Raw genomic sequence first — 9,466 nt, 5'->3', positions numbered from 1 at the left:
ATTGTAACAAAAGCACACAGAAACTGTATTCATATGTGGAGAGTGTATTATATGGAGAGTGTGTTGAGGTCTGTTTATTATTATTTGTCCTTTGTAATCCAATAGAGAGATTATAGTCACCATTGCTAAAGCTATCTTTTATTATATAATATAATAATAATAGTAATAATTTACTGAGTGATTATGGTGCTAAGTGCTTTAAAAAACATTGGCTTCCTAAATACCCATATATTCTTTTTAAAGGGTGATCAGAAGGAAACGTGACCCTTGTCAAAGCTGGCATCTTTGTGGTTATGTACTTATTCCAATGAATTCAATTACTATCACTCAAAGAATTTTATCACTCTTGTTTGGGAATTGCTGTCAGAAACTGTGGAACATTACTGTGAAAATTTGGTGCACCATCATTTTCTACAAGAGGATTTAATTTTTTGGAAACAGCTGAGTCATTCTGGGCCAAATTCAGTGAATATATATATTTTTATTATTATTTATTATTATTTATGCCTACAGCACCTGGTCTTCCTAGGTGGTCTCCCATCCAAGTGCTAACCAGACCCGAACCTGCTTAACTTCCGAGATCAAACAAGATCAGGCACGTTCAGGGTGGCATGGCCATAGGCCATGGACCATGGTTTCACTGGGGCATAAACCCAGGCCCTTCTGTGTGTAAAGCAGATATGCTAACCGCTACACTATGGAACCACGTCCATGAATAATTTAGAAAGGTATTCAATGTAGGTAACAGAAATTCTAGCTCTTTAAAATATAAGATTTGATTTCTTGTCTGTTTAGCAGCAGTAATATCAGTTTTCTTGGATGTCTGTAAACCAACTCTAAAGCATTTCTCAAAAAAGTAGTTTTAGAATATTCACTGAGCAATGACAGCATTGCTGGAATGAAGATGACCTCCTAAGGTGAATACCTGAAGAGCAACACTTATTTGGGTTAAATTCTATTAATTAAATTTATTTTACTTTGTACACAGGAAAATAAATGAAGGTGAAATATTATATTGATTTAAAAATATTAAGTCATGTTTCCTCAAATTAAAAAAAAAATCAGCTTTATCCATTTTCTACTCTTCAGTCATAATTGCTTTGCCCCTCTATTTTATATATATAAGGTTTTGATAGATTTGTTCTCATATACTATATCTTTGGAATCTATATTCTTAGTTTTCTCTATATATTTCTTTATTTTAAATGCATGTTCTAGTATTAAGATATTGATAATAAATAGAAAAACAATCTTCATATTAAATTATCTTAAATTTGTAATATTAAATTACATATTAAAATTTTTTTATAAGTGGAGCATTACATTTTGATGACATCTAACATTCCCCATTAAGTATGTCTTGTCACCTTTTATTTGTATCTCTAATAGTTTGCAGATACGTTTTTTTTTGTAACATTTGGTGACAAAGTCTCTGCAAGTTACAGTCAAAAGTATATAGGAAAGTTTATAATGTACCTATATGCTAACAATGAAAATTTAGAGCATCTTGTACACAAGAAAAAGAAAGACAATTAGGAAAATAAACCATATCCATGTACTTTAAAAACAAATTCTTTTCTCAAGGATGTGTCTATCACAGGTAGACTGCTGTGCATGTACGATGCTATATGTTAAGTTGCACTGAAGATTTACAACAATTTTCATAGGTGTGAAGGTGTGCAGGTAACTTCAAACTTGATCGTGTCAAATGTCAAGCTTAATTAAAAGGTGTTTCTTGCAAATTCAGATCTAAATATAGACATAAGAATTTATCCTCCCTCCCCCATCATTCTTGGAAAACCATATTCTGTAATCTTGAGACTTGCTGAATAACCTGAACAGAAAACGTATGCTTTTTGTTTGAAGGTGAGAAGAATGTCACTTTTCTTAGCAATGTGTACAGAGAGCTTACTATAGCAAATATGAGTTCCAGGTTTGATTTGGGCATTTATACCTTGGTTGAAATCCTCATTGAAAATTGTTATTATTTTCCCCTTCAATTTCCCTGCTTAAAATTTGTTGGTTTGCACTTCTAAAACGGATCCTCTAGCCACAGTCCCTTCTGGGCTAAAAAATACATCTTTTATTATTCTAGAAATAGGTTATTGCTTTTAAACATAGGTACAATTGATTGCATAAAACAGCATGGCAAATTTATTTAGATATAGATCAGATATTATTTTGCCTATAGTTTCATCAGCATGGTTTATTACATTGTGAATATAATAGTTTAGTAGTAGTAAACTCAATTATCATTTAACATGCTGAAAAATATATTTTTTTTGTGTTAAAAGACTGCCCAAAAAGTGCTGATAATTGATGTTATATTCCCATGCTTTGTAACATGCTACTGGAATTTGTTAGATGCTGAAAAACAAATGTAATACATGAATAGCAGATTTTTGTGGTAAATATCAATATGAAGAGTTTCTGCACATTTTCTGGTTAAACTTAAAATTTCCATGTTGGAAGGGACAACCATAAAAAGGAATTAAACTTCCTGAAAATAGTTAAAACAAATTAAAATGCAAATATGCATTTTAAATTTGGCTACCTTTTTCCAAGCCAAAAAAAAGTTATCCTTTTCTAGCAGGCAATCTCTTGTAAAATTTACTTTGTTGCTTCTACTTGAATCATAGAGCAATATTGCCTCATTCACTAGACTTTGGAAATAAATCAAGGACCATTGTATGTGTGATTAAATAATGTCTTCGATATCACACACCCAGCAAAGATGCCTTCTTTTTTAGTTGCCTTTCTGTCTAATTTGCTCCATATACTAACGTTGATTCTGTGATGGTTGAGGGAGATGTTGATATTTGCGAATGCTGCTGATCGGCTTTCTAGTTTCAGAAATCGCACCAAAGACTTGAGGTTTTAGCGGAATTGATAAGAGGAAAGCCAACATAAGAGCCCTTGCTTTGATGCACGTTATAATAGCCAGCAAAACCCACCATGGGCAGCCTTGAGAGCAGACGACTACTCTGAGGAGTACTCAGTTCTTTGGGGCTGATTATGGCTTATTGAGGCAGAAAACTTGTCCGAGTTCAAACTCTTTGAATTCCTTGTTCACTCAATAGTGTGTCAAAAAAGAGCATTCAATGTTTCATGTCACAAAATCACCGCCAGCCTAAATTGTTCCTATTTCTCTTTTGCATATGGTGTGCAAGAAAATTTTCAGCCCTCTTCCGTAGCACCATAATGCTTTGATATGGGTAACATTGCCATAACAGCCTGCATTAAGGAACTTATATTTTATTCTTCTTTTCAGTGTACATAAAAATCCCAGCTTAGTCCTTTTTTGTCTTTTAGTTCCTTTGAACTCTTTCAAGCTATGTTTCAAGACTTTCTGGGCTTTGACGGGGCTGGGCATTCACTGTAAAAGCAGTCAATGCCTCAGTGAGACCACAAGCAAAACTGTGAGTGTCTTAAGCAGGGACCACACAACTCTTGTGAGTATTTGCATATTTTAGCAACTCTGTTGAGTGTAAATCTCAAAGCAAAGAATGCTGCTCATTAATTTCCTTCACTAAATATCTTGGACCATATACTTTTCTGAACAGAGCATTACCTGTATTGGATTCTTTGGTGCTGGTTTGTGGGTATGTGAGTATGCACTAGACTATAAGTGTGTGTTTGTGAGCATGTGCTTGTGTATTAGAGTCCTGGCTCGACATTATCATTAGAGAATATGTTTACACTGCAGTGTGAGATTCTAGAATAAAGTGCTGATTCGGACACAAAAGTATATACCCCGAAGTAGCCAACTGTGGGCTCAAAGAGAGCAAGGCCAAAGCTGGACTGCTCAGTTCATTTTCCAGTTCAGTAGCTGTAGTAATCCAGCTTCGCCAGCTGCTAACAAGATTGGGTCTGAAGTTTACCTCCACAATGAGATAATCAGATTACCAGCCACAAAGATCAAATAATGACCCAGCTTTCGAGCAAGTTCAGCAGGCCCTTGATAACACTGTGTGGTCCTTGAGGCTTGATTAAAAAATTAAATGGCTAAACTTTGCCTCAATATTTTGCATTGGGATTTTGAGTGACTTGATGATTCTTTTCATGGTGCACTTTCCTATTCTTCTGTTGGTTTGAAATTAAGAGGTAGGAGAAAAGGAGGATGCTCCCGCTGTGCAGTTGTTCTTGAGCTGGGCTTTAAATGAAGCATGTAGAATTTTTAATTTGGTGGCGTAGAGAAGACAAGGCAAACTCAAAATCATTCTCGAGCAAGGAGTTGGGCTGTAACAAAAACAACCTTTGCCTCTGCTCAATGTCTGTCTCCCAGCACTGCGCTTCTGGACCAGAATGGATTTGGTCTTTCTCTCCCAGGCCAAAAATGTTTGAAAGTTTTGGTTTTGGCTACTATATGATAGCTGTTTTCAGTAGTAAAGGGATTATTCTGAGAGGCATACAAATGTGATTGTCTCACAGCAGATGGTGCGCACTGCTTCACCTTTGAGAAAAGTTAATTAAGCCAAGCATATTGTGCCCATAGAGAGGAAAATGTAGATGAATATTGAGCAATCAAACTCAGTGTCTCCTTTTTTCATGCCTTTGCAATGGGACACAGAATCCCATTGAAAGAGAATTATGTACAGAATCAAATTAATTCACATCCAACTTTACTCTCTTCCCACGTTTTAACAGGGGTGCACACCAGGCCCTTCAGAAGTTTTGTCCACAATCAATGGGCCACACTGCGGTGTCCACTAAATTAAATGAACCAGTGCAGAAGAATCTCTTGTGAGATATTAAAAGGGTGAAAGGCTGTTTAATTCAAATCCTTCCGTAGAGTCTTTTCACAGCCCCCTTTCCATAGTACAGTATAAATTATTAACTAACTCCTTTCATCTCAGATCAATTTACAAAACAGAAACAATTACCCCTTGTTAATGAGAGCGAACACTTTTAATAATTATGAAAGTTGCGTTTGATTCTGTTTCCTCATAGGTCCTTGTTTACAATCTAATTTAGAGTTGCATGCAAAGTGAAATAAAACAGGAATTCTCAATTTGAAAAATGGCTGGTCGTAAAACAAATGGGCTTTGCATATTAATGATTGTTGTTTGAGGAATACATTCAAATACCATTCACTGATACCTGCTTCCATTCTATTAATTCTACTCTTCAATGGTGCTTGCAAATATCCATGTTTCTAAGGGACTGCTTTTTAGTACGGGGAGTAAGGGAAGGGCAGTTTGAGAAGGTGTTCACACCACCATCTCTACAAATGGTGGGTAATTGGTGATGGACAGACTTACCTCGAGGAGAAGAAGGAGAAAGGGTTTTACTGTGGCCTCCTGCCACGCTGAGTGGTTTGAGGCCTTAGGCAGGCTCCATGAGCTTAACTTTATCTTTCCCTTTAGAATCAGTGACGAATCCGAAAGGATAAAGGTAGACTTTAGACACCAACGGAGCACTGAAATTCAAATAGAAAGGCAGATTTTCATCTCAATTGGATAAAAAGAGGCTAGCGGAAATGACTCAGATCATTGAAAGAAAAGGCCAAATCTGAGGTAGTCCTAGCAGCTGGGTTTCTGCACCTGCCCAACCCTATGACCAACCCCCAGTCTCAGCTATTATTTTGGTTTCTCAGGGTATGTTTGGAGAGTTTAGCAGTGATTGTGGAGCTTGAAGAAGAGAGGGAGGCAGTCACTGAGAAGAGAAGGAAATGATAACATAGGCCAGCAGTGGACAGAGTAGTTACTAGGAAGTCTTCCTTGGCTGTGGAAAAAAAAAAAAAAAGAATCCAAAGTATTTCAGTAACCACATCAATCACTAAGAAGTAACTTTATAGAGGAGGCCATACAAATCATATTTCGCAGTGGGATAAAATAGCTGACTATAGGAAAAAGAAACAAAATTATTTGAGGACCTAGAAATAATCGACATAGCAGGCAGTAGTGGCTATCTAGTTGCTCTGATAAGAGGACTTTATTTTAGTATTATCGAAGTATTATCGAAGAAATGAAGTCTTTAGTAACTCATTTTTTGGAGATTGAATTCACCAAAAGTTCTTGTAAAGAAGCACAAGAATATCATTGTGACTATGCTATATATTTTTTTGTACTTCAAAAAATAAGCTTTAATTTTATAATAGTTTTAGTCCTGAGAGCGTACAGAAAGTTCCACATATACCACACCCAATTTCCCCTATTATCAACATCTCACATTGGTATGCGACATTTGCCACAGTCAATGAACCAATACAGACACATTTTTCTAATAAAGTTCATAACTTGGTTTTTCCCTAATGTCTTTTATCTTTTCCAGATCCCATTCAGGATACCACATTACATTTATTTGTCTTCTTGGCTGTGACAAGTTCCTTTTTTTGACTACCTTGACTGTTTTAAGGAGCACTGGTCAGGTATTTTGTAGAATAGTCTTCAATTTATCTGATGTTTTTTCTCATGATTAGACTGGGGTTTTGGAATTTTAGGAGGAAGACGACAGAGGTAAAGTATCGTTCTCATCACATCATATTAAGGGTATATACTACTAACGTGACATCTTTTTTTTTTCCCTCTCTTTAATTCCCATCCCTCCACTTCCACCCTTGACCTATGGATGTTGCTGTCTCCCTTTTTTTAAGAACTGGATCTCTGAAGGCTGGACATCTCCCCACACACGCTTGCGGCATGCACCCAGGCGGGATATGGTCTGTGGTTCCACCTGGGGCGCGCGTGAACTCAGGACCTTCTGCATGTAAGGCGGATGTGCTAACCACTACACTATGGAGCCACCCTGACATGACATCTTTATTGATGTTAACCTTGATTATCTGGTTGACATAGTTCATCATGTTTCTCCACTACAAAGTTACTCTCCTTCCCCCTCTTTTCATACTGTACTTTTCAGAAGGAAGTAATCGTGCTTGGCCCATACTTAAGGTGTGGGGCATTATGCTCCACCACCTTGAGAGTAGAGATCTTTATAAATTGTTTAGAATTCTTAAGCATGGAATATTTTAAAATAATTTTTATGTATTTTTAATTTTATATATTCATTTATTTTTATTATAGGACTTCTGAATATTTATTTAATACTTTGGGTTATAAAGCAATGCTACTTGTTTTGTGTTGCTTAACTTTGGTCATCACAGGCTTTTTCATTTGGCTCCTGTGTCCCTTTGATAAATCTTCATCATTTTTTTGAGTACTTCCCTACTTTTCCATACTATAAGATGTTCCAGGCTCACCTTGAGTGTTCCTTGTCTCAGGCCTAGAATTAGCCTAGAATAATTTCTCCAAGAATCACTGATTCCTTTTATTGAATGGTGGTGTTAGCAACCAAGACCTGAATGCTAAGTGTGTTATGTCTTTTTAAAATGTTACAGACAATTAAGGAGAAAAATTGTGGTAAGAAATCCTAAATCCAGCATCCACCTATGCATCCATCCATCCATCCATCCAAACTGTCATTTAAAAAAATTTTGAAAGTGTATAATGTATCAGGCACAGTGCTAGATGCTGGGAATACAAAATAAAGAGTAATCTGTATTTTTTTGGAAGCTCACAGCTAATCGCAGGAACTTAGACATCTACACAAGTGACATAAAATTTTGTTTGTCTAATTTTATTTGACAAATGTTTATCATATGTATAGTTGGTATTGTGCTAAATACTTGAGATACAAAGAGAAATATTCCAGTTGCAGCCTTTAAAGAACCTACATATTAGTGAGATGGGTGTGAGATTTTTCAGAGAACACATGTAAACGGTCAATCAAAATACAATGTGATCTGTGTTGTGGATCTTTTCTTAGGTTACAGTTTGAGGCTTGAATAATGTACTTTCCCCCAAGTAGCTTTCCAAAGGACAATATCCGAGAATAATATCCAAGTCCCCAAAGGCCTGCATTAGCAGTAAATCCAGCCTCAGTCTCTCTTAGTGTCTGTCTTCCCTAATGTACTCAGAAGTCTTTCAGGGTTTTACTCATGTACCAAATGTTTATCCTATCTCACCATTACAGCTTGGCTTGTATAGGATACTCTATAATTGCTCCCAGAAACTGCTCCAGAAAAAGTGCCTATGTCCAACCTTGAAGAGATTGGTCTTTTTCTCACTGCTGCCACTCCCTGGAGCTGGAGTGCATTACCTGCCACCTTCTATGAAGCATTATGTTGGGGCTAGGTCCACTTCCCTGGTCCTACCTACTCAAATACAGAACTGTCTGGTCACTTAGAGATTTTCTGAGATTGAATTAGCAGCTCAGATGTAAATATTTATATTGTAACGGAATAAATTAAAATCTATGAAAACTCCCACTAATTTAGTCCGAGTCTATATGGGATTGATAGACTTGGAGTCATTTCACCTGAATATACAAATGAATGACTTTGGCCAAAGCTGTTGATAGTAGGAGTGTAGGAGCAAGCTTTTTAGTGCCCTCTTGATCTCTATTTTCTAGTTATGTGATCTTGGACAAGTCATTTAATCTCTCAGACTCTGTTTAATCATTTATAAGGGGTAGAGGGCCTGATACATTTGCTAACTCCCTCTTGGGGCTGTTGTGAGAATCTAATGAGGTAATGGATGGAAAATCACTTTGTTTCCAAATGGAAAGTGTGATGGTAACAATAGTATATTAATAATTATTTTTATAGACAAAATATTCATTGAGTTTATAAGTATCTAACTTGGAGCCAGACAAACCTGGGTTTAATGCCTAATTCTGTGACCTTAAGAAAGTTATTTGCCTAACTGAGCCTCAATTTCCTCACCTAGAAAAGGGACGATAGTACCAGTTTTAGAAAGGGAACTAACGTGAGATTGAATACTTGTTGTTATCGACTGCATGTTTGTGCCCCGATGAATTCACGTGTTGAAACGCTAACCACCAACAGAACGGTGTTAGGAGATGGGGCCTTTGAGAGGAAATTAGGTCCTGAGGGTGGAGCCCCCATGATGGGATTAGTATCCTTATAAAAAGGGGAAGAGCCAATCCTCTCTCTATCAGATGAGGACACACTAAGAGGGCTTTCACTGAAATCCAACTTTGTTGACACTCTGATCTTGGACTTTGAGCCTCTAAACCTATGAGAAATAAATTTCTGTTGTTTAAGCCACCAGTTTATGATATTTTGTTATAGCAGCCCAAGCTAAGATGCTTGGAGTAAGGTTATTTTTCATCATCATTATCGACAACACTGATGGCAGGATTCACACCTAAGAGAAGCATTACAAGTTATAATCTTTGTGAAAGTTACGTGATATAATTGATTTACTCCACAAATATTTACTAGATGCTAGAGAATATCAGTAGGGAACAAAGCAGACAAAAATTACTACCTTCATGGAGCTAAAATTCTAGTGATGGAAGATAGACAATAAAAAAATTAACAAGTACAATATGTAGCCCGTTAGATGGTAGTAGGTGGTATGGGCAAGGATTCAACACAGGGGAAGAACTTCTAATTTAAGTAGGGTGGGCAGAGAAGGCCTCACTGTATAGGTGGCCTTTG

The 9,466-nt window shown here is 36.6% G+C and overlaps 1 pseudogene; it reads right to left on the bottom strand.

Moving 5' to 3' along the window:
- Nucleotides 1-504: 504 nt before the first annotated feature.
- On the bottom strand, nt 505-623 carry LOC120583408 (uncharacterized; annotated as a pseudogene).
- Between the last annotated feature and the right edge of the window lie 8,843 nt (nt 624-9,466).

The sequence above is a fragment of the Pteropus medius genome, unplaced genomic scaffold (genome assembly GCF_902729225.1).
Source record: "Pteropus medius unplaced genomic scaffold, Ma_sr-lr_union100, whole genome shotgun sequence".
NCBI lineage: Eukaryota > Metazoa > Chordata > Mammalia > Chiroptera > Pteropodidae > Pteropus > Pteropus medius.
This window is presented reverse-complemented; position numbering and strand designations above follow the sequence as displayed.